The sequence below is a fragment of the Acinonyx jubatus genome, chromosome B3 (assembly GCF_027475565.1).
Source record: "Acinonyx jubatus isolate Ajub_Pintada_27869175 chromosome B3, VMU_Ajub_asm_v1.0, whole genome shotgun sequence".
Taxonomy (NCBI): Eukaryota; Metazoa; Chordata; class Mammalia; order Carnivora; family Felidae; genus Acinonyx; species Acinonyx jubatus.
Window position 1 is genome coordinate 55,804,830 of NC_069386.1, and position 14,998 is coordinate 55,819,827.

Consider the following 14,998-nt stretch of genomic DNA (forward strand, 5'->3'; position numbering starts at 1 on the left):
AATAAGTTGATTCAACTACAAGGTAAGATGATGCACCAGAGGCGCTGGTGAGATATATGACTGTAAAAGTAGTCAAAACCCTATTTGAATAATGTCATACTAAGGAGTTTGGACTTACTTGCAAATAATTTAGAATCAAAGACTAATTTTAAGTGGACAGTATTATGATCAGAATTGTTTTTTATTGGGGTACCTGGGTGGCTCAGTCAGTTAAGTATCTGACTTTGGCTCAGGTCATGATCTCATGGTTCGTGGGTTAGAGCCTTGGGTCCCAGCTCCATGCTGACAGTTCAGAGCCTGAAGCCTGCTTTAGATTCTGTCTCCCTCTTGTTCTGCCCCTCCCCCACTTGCTTTCTGTCTGTCTCTCAAAAATAAATAAACATTAAAAAATTTAAAAAAAAGAATTGCATTTTGTTGAAATATAATTTTTGTGTGTATTTATTTTAGAGAGAGAGCTAGTGCATGAGTCGGGGAGGGGCAGACAGAGATAGGAATGGGATAGTGGAGATAGGAAAGGAGATGATTTAAATTTGGGTATGTTTTACTTTAAGGTACTTGTGGTAATTAATTTTATGTGTCAAATTGACTAGGCTATTGAATGCCCAGCTATTTGGTTAAATATTATTCTGTGTCTGTGAGGGTATTTCTGGTTATATTAGCCTTTGAATTGGTAGACTGAGTAAAGCAAATTGCCTTCCTCAGGGTGGGCAGGCCTCATCCAGTTGATTGAAAGCTTGAATAGAACAAAATGCTAAGCAAGAGAGAATCCACTATCTCTGTCTGATGGTTTTCGAGGTGGAACATCAGTCTTCTACATTGAGGCTCATACTGGAATTTAGACCATTAGCTTTTCTTGTTCTCAGACCTTCAGATTGCAGACCTTGGGACTTCTCAGCCTCCATAATTGCATGAGCCAATTCTTTATAATAAATCTCCCCTCCCCTACTTTAGTCTGTATTTATTTGTTAAAGGGGTATGAAAAGATTGTGAAGAAGAGGAAGGAGCCATGTTTCTCCTTAACTGTGAATGTGGTCTTAAATTTTAAAATAGTGCAAATTGATCCTACACCAAACTTGAATTTTCTTTTAATACATTAATACACACCTTTTAGATCATTTTTTCTTGTAGTATATCAAATCAAAGCCTATGGGTAGACTCCAATCCGTGAATTATTGACAGCAGAGCCAGTAGTGGGTCCTTTGAGGCTGAGTCTATTTAGTAAAAGCGTAAGTGAGTTTTTTAAATGTGTGGTTCAGCAGTGCTTTGCTATGCCAAAGAAGTTTAGAGTTGGACTTTACTTAGGAGCAAGATAAAAGTTTATGTAGGTCACAATTATTGAGAGAATGATAGTCTTATTATATAGTGATATTTGAATTAATACTTTTTAAAAGAAATATGCTTTTTTTTTAATTTCTGTTTTCACCAAAATAGGGTTTTCTACTTTGATTTTGAAATAATAGCCAGCTGTTAGGATTTTGATGTAACTTCTGTAATAATGAAGTCATCAGTATCTTCAGTACATAGAGTAAGGAATGGCCCAAAGTGGTGATAGGTTCTTAGGAGGGTAATGGTTTTGTAATTGAACTTTTGCTTCTTATTTTAACAACTCTTAAGTGATCCTTCCCTCCATACTGCCTACTTTTATATTGTCACCCTTCACTTATTATACCAGTGTCCTTCCTGACTTTAGTACTTTGCACTCTACCACACACAGGAACAAATCCCTGATAATTAACAAAACAACATGTTTTTTAAAAGGCTGACCAGTAATTTCCAGGCTACATATGAGTAAGTACATCATACAGGATTTCTTTCTATAATAGAATTTGTAATTTCTTAATGCTGTTCTGCTAGAGATTATACATGAAAATCGTGTTGTAAGCAGGAGTAGAAAACAATACATCAGAAGAGTTAAAAGCACCTGACTCAGTGTCAGACAGACCTGTCTCTGAGCCTCATCTGGACCATATATTAGCCATTTGGCCTTGGGTAAGTGGCTTTTAACTGCTTAAGCTATAATATTTTAGTCTATAAAACATAATAAGGAAGTACCCAACTGCTACATTTGTTATTATAATTAAATTTCATAATGCGTGTACAGTGCTAGCACATGTTAAACACTCAGTAAACGTCAGCCATTCTTATATAGTTAGGTACCAAGCACATTGTCTCCAAGTCACTGATATAAATACCTTCTCTGTAATGCTGTCTTTAAAAGAATTGATACCTATATGGATGTTAACAATGAAAAACTCAATCTCTTACCAGAGAATATCCTGACGTTTTAGTGAATAAATGAATGCCAGTTATTTTTTATTTACTTCATGTTTTTACTAATTGTTTGCAAATATTCTTGTATCAGCTGGTTGAGAAAGAACCTAAATTGATAGGAGCCATCTATGATAACATTTGTCCTGTTTTATTGCAGTTTTTGGTAGTAAACCCCTTTTAAAAGTAGACTTATGTTAAGTATGCTTGATATTATGATAAATTTCAAGCTAATATAGTCCACATAGGGATTTTTACCTTATTCTATTTCATGGGCTATTCTTGCCGCCACCTATTTGGAATGTCAGTTCTGCTTAGCAGTTCTGCTTTTTGATAGCAAAAAAAAAAAAAAAGTGCTTTTCAAAGATGAGACCTAGAAAGCGTTTTTATTTTCATTTCCATTTTCCAGGACAACCCAAGCTTTTACTAGGCTAGAAAAAGCTTGAAAGAGTCTCACTCATCCACTGCATCCTTTGTGATATAAACCAAATTAATCCCAAGGAAAAGAGTACCTCTCCAATAACTGAAGCTACCGGAGTGATAACAATCTAGTCCTTGAGCACCCACATGTCTCCATTGAGTATTGATTCCATTTTCAAGCTGTATGATATGCTTTCTACACCTAGAGAAGAAATAAGCTTGGCAAAGGGTCAGGAGAAACCTCTTCAGCGTAGCAGTTGAGAAAGAGCCTCGGACGAATACGGTTATCTGTTACTTCTTGGAATCAAGAAATCTGTTGCTGTAAAGGGTTTTCCTATGCATCCCCTTTGCTTGACTCTACTCAGAGAAAGTGTTGCTGTCCTTAAAAAAGTAATTGAAAGTTCCTAGACAAAAATCTGTTTAGCAGATCTAGTTCACAGTCTCTGTTGCTACATTTCAGAGTTTCCACAGGAGGCTGAGGTGCAAGATCTGATGAGTAGTGGGTAAACAAATGGGAACCAAGACCTCTGAGAAGTGAGTCCTGCCTTACCCTCACCACAGCTTCTCACTACAAGTGTGCTTCTGGCTCTACAACCCTGTGCCATATTGATATCTGTCTCTGTGCTGGCAACTTTCAGGTCCTCCTGAGTTAGGGAATATGGGAGTGCTGTATGCCCTCTAAATTACCTCCAAATTGATTTGCACCAGAGCCAAGAATTTTTAAGTGGCAAGGTATACTTAATGTGAGTTCAGAATATAGGACTTAAAAAAACCCACTTTATTGAGGCATTAGTGACACACAAAAAGCATATTGAATTTTGTGACTTGATTAGCTTGGAAATAAGCATACATACATGAAACCATCACCACAATCTGTGCTGCAAACATAGCATCACCTCTGAAGGTCTCTTCCCACTCTCTTTATTAATTATTATTTTTATGATAAGAGCATTTAGCAGAGTTTTAAGTATACCATGAAGTGTTATTAAATATAGACACCATGCTGTACATAGATCTCTAGGACTTATCCATCTTGCAACTGAAACTTTGTACCCTTTGAGCTTCTCTGCTCTCTAATTCAAATTATTTTGGAATCTCAACTTCTATTCAACTTAATAATTAATTGAGGACACATCAAGAACAGAGATCTGTGCTGAGGATTCTGAAATATACAAAGTTGAAAAAGGCAAGCTTTTGATTTCCCTTCTACAAACTCAACAGATTATGAGCAATCAATAGAGAAGTACAAAAGTCCATGTCACTGCGAACAAACTTTTCTATTGTCAGCTAGTCCCAAAACCAAACTTTAATAAATATCTAATGATGAGCACTTCCTTCCTTATTATATATTTGCAAATATTTGGCAAATACTTTATATTTGCAGGTAGTCTGTGTTATACTTAACATTGTCTACTCGTGAAAGGACTGACTACAAGGCCTTGAGTTAACTGAAGACCACTTTGGTATCACTATACATTATGACACTCAGAGCTACTTCACATCTAGTAAAGTCAACTGTAAACTACTACTTGGTTATCAGGCTACTTTCCTTAAATTTGTTACATGATATACTGGCCTCAATAGCATGATAAAATTAGGTGCCTAAAACTTCATTTCTTAGAAACAACTTTGATTTGCAGTTAAGCACTTGTTGAGGTATAACATTGTGGCTAAAATGTAAGCAAAGAGAGTGGTTTTGATGAATTAGAAATGTTGCTAAAGTTATACACTTCACTGGAATGACTGTGTTCTTTTTTTGGATAAATGGGAGACTGGAAGAATTCTCAAGGACATTTGTTAAAACTCATTCCATGGATCAACTAAGTACATATACAGCCTAAAGATTGCTGTCACCATTCGTATTTTAAAATTGAAAATTGGCCCCTGAGAATTGAAATTAATGTATTTCTAATAGTTTCTGAGGAAATTCATGTGGAAAATAACCTACAGAGCTGATGGTAAAACATCAGGTGAGTGTTGTTAGATTTAGCCAGAAGAAAGGTCCATGTCACATAGCTGCCCCTTTCTCCAATGGGGTCCTTATCACACCACCCCAAAAGTTAACTGAATCATTTTTTGCCTACCTCTGCTTAGAATTAAATATTTGTGATTGAACAAATAAATATGGGATTATCTGGCAAAGAATTCTATTGTGCAACCACATCTGGAAACAATATGAAAGGGATGTTTTAAAAAATAAAATATTCACAATGCATTATGATACTATTATAATGGTGAAATGGCAAACATTTCACTTGAATTATTAGACAACTTATATTCCTTCCCCTCTCATATGCTCTGATAATATCTCATACTTGAACTGTGCATTGGAGCCTCATGGTTAGAATCTCTGGAGTCATGACAATCCAGATAGTCTCTCTTTGGCCACATTCTATCTGTTTTACCCTGGGCATGTTATCCAATGATTGTATGCCTCAGTTTCCTTGTTTGTGTACAGAGGGAGTAATTATTACATCTGTCTCCTATAACTAGTGAGAAAGATTTAATGTGGTCATGAATATGAAGCTCTTTTCACAGTTCCTGACATAGAGAACAGTCAGTATATATATACTATATATATATATGTGTGTGTGTGTGTGTGTGTGTGTGTGTGTGTGTGTGTGTATATATATATATATACACACACACACATATAATATCTAGAGTTGTTCAGTTTCTTTGCAAATCAGCTATTTCTCCTGATATCCTCATTTTGGTGACTTAAGATCAATATCATTCTAAGTACTAAAACTCAAAACCTTAATCATCATCAATTTATTAATTTGTATTGAGACAGCCTATCTCTTTTTAGCCCATATTATCAATTTCTGATTTATGGTATTTACTCCATTATAATATCTTTTGAACATTTCCCTTTTGTTCCATCTATCATAGTCATGCCTGACTTCTCATCTAGGTTATTGTGATGGCATCCTCACAAAGGAGGCTCCTACTTGTCTTCACTCTAATCCTTCCTACATAGAACTTCCAGATTAATCTTTTTAAGTTTTATTTTGACAGTGATGAATGTTTATAACAAACTGAGTATGATTATTATTCATTTACTTAACAAATAGTGATGATAAAATGTTATAATCCAAGCAATGTTCTAATCACTAGGAACCTAGAAGTAAATAATATAGATAGGTCTCTGCCCTCAGAAAGCCCAGATTCTATTCAACATACTAGTACTATAACTAATAATTTAAAAATAACATAATATAGTTTATAAAATAGTAAATTCCAGTGCCTTCTTATTATTAATAATTTTGGTTATATGTCTAAGCATTTCCAACCATAATGACAGATATTTCACATATATTACCTGTAAATTATAGGCAACTTTGAAAATTAGGAATGATTTGCATTTTGCAAATGAAGTAAGTGAGGTTCAAATAGATTAAGTAACTTCGTTAGCATCATGAAATTAGTGGGAATCAGATCCATTATGTAACTCTATCTGATAACAAAACCAAGCAATTTTTATTATAACATGTGGCTTCTCTTTTAATAAAAAGCTAGTTTGTTTGTTGACCCCCATTCAACTCTTTTTTCTAACTTTATTGCCTACTTCTTCAGTTCTTATATTCTGCCTTCAAACCATATAGGGTCACTTATTCTTCCAGAAACTACATTCTACTTTCTCCCCTCTATACAATGTCATTTTGAGTTTTCCACAGCTAACACTCTCCCTCTCTCCCTCTCTCCCTCTCCCCTACCTTTCGCTGCTAGTATCCAAGATCCAAGAAGCTTTCTAGATCCTTTCACCATAATTGAACTGTCCCTAACATAGACACCATTGAATCTTTTGTGCTTCCATATACTAACTTTAAACTCCTTTTTATTATAGAATTTGAATGAATCTTTGTGTTTAATCAACTAGATTCATTCTTTAATCTCTATGTTACTATGTATGATAAAATGTTTGTCATAATGCTTTGCATAGTGTATGAGTCCAATATATTAAATGAAAATTGGGGGGAAGAAACAAATGATCCCCTAATTTGCACAAGGAAGTGGCTGCCAATCACTTCATAAATAGGTGGGCCTATCTAGTTGGTGAAAGCTTTAAAATCTATAAAGAATTAATAACAAATATGGCTAAATTTTAGTGGTAAATGTGAAAAAAATGAGTTTGATTGACGTAGAGTAAGAGTGATAAAAATATAAGTGATTTTATGGTTGTTAAAATGACATGTCAGATATTGGCTTGAATCCAGCTTGTTCTTTTTTTTCCCTAGCTTCTTGTCCAGGGTCCTATTATTATGGGATTTTCAATGGCTTCCTTAATAAAGGCTACAAGTACTTTAAGATTTATGTTCGGATACTCCCTTGAGATAATTCTGAAGACGCAGGGAATATATAAATTTAAAGGACAATAAAATGCACTTTGCTTTTCATAACCTTGCTCTATAGATTGGGATGTTTTAAAATAGTGGGGATTTTTTCAGCAATTTCTTTCTGATACAGTGAGGCAGGAAAGCCTTAGTTCAGAAACACCAGCTTTACAAGAAAATGCCTTGAGGGAGGCCCAGATGTATTACCTAGAGGCCTTTCACCTCTTCCTTCAGCCCCGGTGCCTGTCATAGCACCATCAATCCATTTCCAGCATTTTACTTAGCTATGAACTTCTTAGAGTGACAAGAGAGTGATTCATAATATATAGTAGGCTTCCAGCTTTTTTACTTTAAGCTACAGGGCAAGTGAATCAGCCTTTTGCTATCTCGCAGGAACTACTTATCTTCAATCTTTCAATTAAAGGTCAAAAAATGAAAGAAGACACTCTGGTTGTCTATTATGGTGTTTTGTTCCCATTGTCAGCGAATCTGTTCTTTACATAGTTGTCTCTCAACCTGTTCAAGATTTATTCTTTTTTCCCCTTGTTTCTGATTAAAGATGGGAGGAATTTCCTCAAGAGTTTTGGAAATCTTCATGAATTACCAGTAACAACAACAATAATAACAACAACAGATGGAGAATTATGATCACTTTCAAAAAGGAAAAAAAAAGTGTCCCTACACTAGGAATAATGTTTAAAGCCTTCACAAAGGAGTTGAAAGGCAAAAATTTCAAGAGTCAAGCTAAAGTTATCTTTTTAAAAGTTAAAATCATGCTTCTTGGTGTCTTACTCTGTGTCTGCATAACTAAGTGAAGAGGAACCTAAGTAAGTTTATGCAATTAAAAAATAACAATTAACAATTATTAGATGCTTACAATGTGACAGTTTTGACATCAATTGATGTATTTAATCCTCATAGCAACCCTCTGTGATAGCCCTGGGATTACTTCTACCCTACAGACAAGAAATCCGAAGTATGGTAAATTGCCCAAGGTGAAAGAGTCAGAAAGGGACAAGTTTTATCAAGTCCACTTTTGGACTTGATTCCATAAGGGGTGATTTCAGAGCCCATGCTCTTAACCACTTTGCATGACCATTCTATAATTCCAAAAACTAATATGGAAAATCCAGACTCCTAGCATTTGGAATGGGTTTGAAGTCTGAATGTGACAGCTCAACTCTTCATTTTCTCTGAAGAATATACTGAAGTAAGACACTTTTATAAACACATTATTCTTAGTCCTTGAAAAAACAGTGAGGAGCTATCAAATACATTCCTTAATCTGAAATCAGTTTATATTTATTGAATATTTTGACCTATTTGGATGTTCAACAAATAGTGTTGGATAAATGTATGAAACTACAATTTATTTAAATACCTTCTCTTATTCTACTTCATGTGTACATCTCTGTGGTGGGTGCTTCTACATACATTGACTTACCTAAACCTGGAAATGCTTCTGAGAAGTATTATATTCCACCTTGTTCTGAAAATGAAGTTGCTGATGTTTAAGAGAAAGAATATAACTTTTTCTAGGTCAACAGATTGAAAGGGACAGAACTGATGTTTGGAATTCTGATAATCTCTGAGGGCCAAAAGTTTACCTGTCATACAGTGATGTAAATCACCTTTAAATTAAAAAAAAAAATCCCTTTTCCTGAAATATAATTCCCTCATGTCTCATATAGAGTGATGGGAGAATTAAGGACCAGTCTTCAAATGATAAAGCAAAACTTCCTGCAAAAATTCATTAATGAATATTATTATAATAATATAATAATTAATTATTATATTATTGTGTCTGGAAGATTTAAAATCATTCAGGTATAATAACATGATAACAGTATTTCAAATACTTCTGTTTCTAGGGATTTTAATTTACCAGAATCCTGAGCCCCAACTCTTAGCAATTAAAAGTCTTAAGAATACTTGTGTAGTACATATCTTAACTTATTTTGTGTATAATTAGAAGTTATTATAATTGCCTTCTGCAAATCTTAAGGAATTGCAGAATTCTTAATTAAAACAAAGATGATTTTCAAGAAATAAAAGAAAAAATAAAATCTAGAGCATCAGGAGAGGGGAAAATAATGGGATGTAAACTTTTTCTGTTTTTAAAGAATTTATGCTACATATCATGAGGAATCCAATAAAATGAAATGTACCAGAGTCTCTCAACAAAATTCATCTGTATTTTACTGAGGTCCAAGAGAGATAAATAAAGTCCCTAAGCAAGCCCTATTGATGAATCCCATTGATATTATTATGGATACTACATTAATATTGCTAGATACTTAACTCAAATTCCTGTCTCTAACTGGCATTTTATACACAGCTGCAATAATAAATCAGTATATTTGGTGATTTGTAAGGCAAAAGCCATTTTCTCATTGTAAGACTCAAAAACTTAATTTTCCCAAGTAACCCTATGACATGCCTGGTTCATGTATTCCTGTGTAGGATGGCATTTACCTGAATAAAGTTATAATCTAATCAATAGTTACGTGATCAAAATATCAATAGGAGAAGACAAATGGAAACCTTTAGATTCTTCAACTTGTCTTCAACATTATTCAAATGGAATTGGCAGCTTCATTTGGTTGTAGCATCTGCTACTCCAGAAAACTATATATGTCAGGTGGTCAGAGTTTGACAGCATTATCCATTAGGGTTTTCTTTTCTTTTCTTTTCTTTTCTTTTCTTTTCTTTTCTTTTCTTTTCTTTTCTTTTCTTTTCTTTTCTTACTGTATTTTATTGTTGTAAGAACAGTTAGCATGAAATATACCCTCTAAACAACTTTTTAGTATAATATATCATTATTAAGTTTAAGTACCATGTAGAACAACAGATATCTAGAACTTATTCATTTTACTTAACTGAAACTTGATGCATGTTGATTAGTAACTCTTCCTCTGCTCAGCCTTTGGAAGCCACCATTGCCCTCTTTACTTCTATTAATTTGATTATTTTAGATACCTCATGTAAGTAGAATTATGCAGTGTTTGTCCCTCTGTGATTAACTTATTTCACCTAACATTATTTCCTCAAATTGCATCCATGTTGTGATATATTTCATAATTCCATTCTTTTTTATGGCTGACTAGTATTCCATTGCACATATATACCGTATTTTCTTTATCCACTTATGTGTCCATGGATATTTCGGTTTTTCTACATCTTGGCTCTGCTTTTGGTGACATAGTCATGAAATTGTTGCCAAGACCAATCAAAGATATTTTCCCCTATGTTTTATTCTAGGACTTTTACAGTTTTGGGTCTTATATCTACATCTTTAGTTCAGTTTGAGTTGGTTTTTGTGTGTGGAGTAAGGTAAAGGCCCAATTTCATTCTTTTTCACATGGATATCTACTTTTTCAAACATCAGATGTTAAAGAGACTGTCCTTTTCTGATTGTGCATTCTTGGCACCCTTTTCAACAGTCAGTAGATGATAAATATGTGGATTTAGTTCTAGATTCTGCATTCTGTTCCATTGGTCTATAAGTCTGTCTCTGTGCCAGGACTATACTGCTTTGATTAGTGTAGGTTTGTGATATTTTGAAATCAGGGCATGCAACGCATATAGCTGTTATTTTCACTATTGAGTTGACTATTAATAGTCTTCATGTCTCCATAGGAGTTGTAGAATTATTTCTCTTCCATTTTTGTGGAAATGGCCATTAGAATTTTGCATTGGGGGGGCACCTGGGTGGCTCAGTCGGTTGAGCGTCCGGCTTCGGCTCAGGTCATGATTTCACAGTTTGTGGGTTTGAGCCCTGCATCAGGCTCTGTGCTGACAGCTTAGAGCCTGGAGGCTGCTTCAAATTCTGTGTCTCCCTCTATCTCTGCTCCTCCCCCACTCAGGTTCTGTCTCTCTCTCTCTCTCTCTCCTTCAAAAATAAATAAAAACATTAAAAAAATTAAAGAATTTTGCATTGGCTCTGTAGATTGATTAGGGTGGTGGGGACATTTTACTAATATTAAGTCTTTCAATCCAGAACATGGTATTTCCTCCCTTTCTTTTGTGTCTTCATTAATATCTTTAGTCAATGTAATTTTTGGTGTATACATTTTTCACGTCCTTAGTTGTCTATTTTTATTTTATTGGTGCTATTGCAAATGAGATTGTTTTCCCTTTTGATTTTTTTTTCAATATGTGAAAGTAATTTATTACTAATTGTCGCTGTGGCTTTTATTTATTTTTATTTGAGGTTTTGATTTAAATTCCAGTTAGTTAACATATAGTGTCATATTATTTTCAGGAGTAGAACTAATGATTTACCACTTACACACAACACCCACTGCTCATCATAACAAGTGTCCTCATTAATACCCATCACCCATTTAACCCATCCCTCCACCCACCTCCCCTCCAGCAACCCTCAATTTGTTCTCTGTAGTAAAGAGTCTGTTTAGTGGTTTGCCTCTCTCTCTTTTTTTTCATCCAATGTTTATCTGTTTAATTTCTTAAATTCCACATATGAGTGAAATCATATGGCATTTATCTTTCTCTGACTTATTCATTTGGCTTAGCACAATACACTCTAGCTCCATCCACATTGTTGCAAATGTGAAGATTTCATTCTTTTGATTCCATGATGTATATAGGCCATAACTTCTTTATCCATTAATTAGTCCATGGACATTTGGGCTCTTTCATAATTTGGCTGTTGTTGATAATGTTGCTGTAAACATCAGGCTGAATGTATCTCTTTGAATCAATATTTTTTGAATCCTTTGGGTAAATGCCTAGTAGTGCAATGATTGGATTATAGATTAGGACTGTTTTTAACTTGAGGAACCTCCATACTGTTTTCCAGAATGGCTGCACCAGTTTGCATTCTTTCCAACAGTGTGAGAGGGTCCTCCTTTCTCCTTATCCTTGCAAACACCCATTGTTTCCTATGTTGTTAATTTTAGCCATTCTGACTGTGTGAGGTGATACCTCATTGTACTTTTATTTGCATTTCCCTAATGATGAGTGATGTTGAGCATCTTTCCATGTGTCTGTTAGCCATCTGGATGTCTTCTTTGGAAAAGTGTCTATTCATGCCTTCTGCCCATTTCTTCACTGGATTATTTATTTTTTGGTTGTTGAGTTTGCTAAGTTCTTTATAGATATTGGATACTAACCCCTTGTGAGATATGTCATTTGAAATTACCTTCTGCCATTCTTTAGGGTTCATTTTAGGTTTCTTGATTGTTTCCTTCACTGTCCAGAAGCATTTTGTCTTGAAGATCTCACAGTAGTTCATTTTTGCTTTTGTTTCCTTTACCTCCAGAGATATATATATATAGTAAGAAATCGATGTGGCTGATGTTAGAGGTTGCTTCCTGTGTTCTCCTTTAGGATTTTTATGGTTTCCTTTCTCACCTTTCTGTCTTTCATTCATTTTGAATTTATTATTGTATATGGTGTAAGAGAGTGGTCCAATTTCATTCTTCTGCCTGTTGCTGCCCAGTTTCCCCCATACCATTTGTGGAAGAGACTTTTTTCCTTTAGATACTCTCTCCTGCTTTGTTGAAGATTAATTGATCCTATGGTTTGGGGTCCAGTTCTGAGTTCTCTATTCTGTTCCATTGATTTATGTGTCTGTTTTTGTGTCAATACCATACTATCTTGATGATTATAGCTTTGTGATATAACTTGAAGCCTGGAATTGTGATGCCTCCAGCTTTGGTTTTCTTTTTCAACATTACTTTAGCTACTCAGGATCTTTTCTGGTTCCATAGAAATGTTAGGATTGTTTGTTCTAGCTTTGTGAAGAATTCTGGTGTTATTTTGATAGGGATTGCAATGAATGTGTAGATTGCTTTGGGTAGTATATACATTTTAACAATATTTGTTCTAATTCATGAGCATGGAACGTTTTTCCATTTCTTTGTGTCCTCTTCAGTTTCTTTTATACATGTTTTATAGTTTTCAGAGTACAGATCTTTTATCTCTTTAGTTAGGTTTATTCCTAGGTATCTTATTGTTTTTGGTGCAATTGTAAATGGGATGGATTCCTTGATTTCTCTTTCTTCTGCTTCATCACTGGTGTATAGAAGTGCAACAAATTTCTGTACATTGATTTTGTAGCCTGTGACTTTGGTAAATTCATGTATCAGTTCTAGCAACTTTTTGGTGGAGTCTTTCAGGTTTTCTACATAGAGTATCATGTCATCTGAAAATAGTGAAAGTTAGACTTTTTCCTTGACAATCTGGATGCTTTTTATTTCTTTTTGTTCCCTGATTGCTGAGGCTAGGACTTCCAGTACTATGTTAAATAACAATGGTGAGAGTGGACATTCTTGTTGTGTTCCTGATGTAGAGGAAAAGGTCTTAGATTTTCCCCATTGAGGATGGTAATAGCTGTAGATTTTCATATATGGACTTTAAATCTTGAGGTATGTTCATTCTATCCCTACTTTGTTCAGAATTTTTATCAAGAGTGAATGATGTACTTTGTCAAATACTTTCTCTTCATCTATTGAGTGGATCATATGGTTCTTATCTTTTATTAATCTGGTTATCACGTTGATTGATTCGTGAATTCTGAACCACCCTTGCAACTCAGAAATAAATCCCACTTGAGCATAGTAAATGATTCTTTTAATGTGCTGTTGGATTTGATTTGCTAGTATTTTGTTGAGAATTTTTGCATCCATGTTCAGCAGGGATATTGGCTTGTAATTCTCTTTTTTAGTGGCGTCTTTGTTTGGTTTTAGAATCAGGATAATGCTGGCTTCATAGACTGAGTTGTAAGATTTCCTTCCATTTCTATTTTTTGGAATAGTTTGAGAAGAATAGGTGTTAATTCTTCTTTAAATGTTTCAGAGAATTCCCCTGGGAAGCCATCTGGCCCCAGACTTTTGTTTGGAGATTTTTGATTACTTATTCCATTTCTTTGCTGACTATTGGTCTATTCATGTTTTCTATTTCTTCCTTTGTCACTTTTGGTAGTTTATACTCTAGGAATTTATCCATTTCTTCCAGATTGCCCAACTTGTTAGCATATAATTTTTCATAATATTATCTTACTCTTGTATTTCTGTGGTCTAAATTGTGATTTGTTCTCTTTCCTCTGTGATTTTGTTCATATATTTTTTTCTCTTTTTGATAAGTCTGGCTAGGAGTTTATCAATTTTATTAATGTTTTCAAAGAACCAACTCCTGGTTGCATTGAACACTTTTACTGTATTTTTGTTTGTTTCTATATCATTTACCTCTGTTCTAATCTGTATTATTTCCCTTCTTCTTATGGCTTTGGGCTTCATTTGCTGTCCTTTTTATAACTTCTTTTGGTGTAAGGTTAGGTTGTGTATTTGAGATTTTTCTTGCTTTTTCATGTATACCTATATTGCTATATACATCCCTCTTATGATTACTTTTGCTGCAACCCAAAAGTTTTGGACCATAATATTTTCATTATCATTTGTTTTCATGTACTTTTTAATTTCTTTGTTTAAATTTTCTGTTTGACTCATTCATTCTTTAGTAGGATGTTCTTTTACTTCCATGTATTTGATTTTTCCAGTTTTTTTCTTGTGATTGACTACACGTTTCATATAGCACTGGAGTTGGAAAGTCTGCATGGTATAATACCAATCTTTTTGTACTTGTTAAGGCCTGATTATGACCTAGAATGTGATCTGTTCTGGAGCATGTCCCATGTGCACTTGAATGTTTATTCTGCTGTCGGATGAAATGTGCTGAATATATATGTGGAGTCCATTCAGTCCAGTGTGTCATTCAAAGCCATTGTTTCCTTGTTGATTTTCTGCTTAGATGATTTGTCCATTTATGTAAGTGGGATATTAAAGTCCCTTACAATTATTGTATTATTATCAATGAGTCCCTTTATGTTTGTTATTGAATGTTTTATATATTTGGGGGCATAAATATTTACAACTGTTAGATCTTGTTGGATAGACCCCTTTAGTATGATTTAGTGCCTTTTTTTTATCTCTTGTTACAATCTTTGGTTT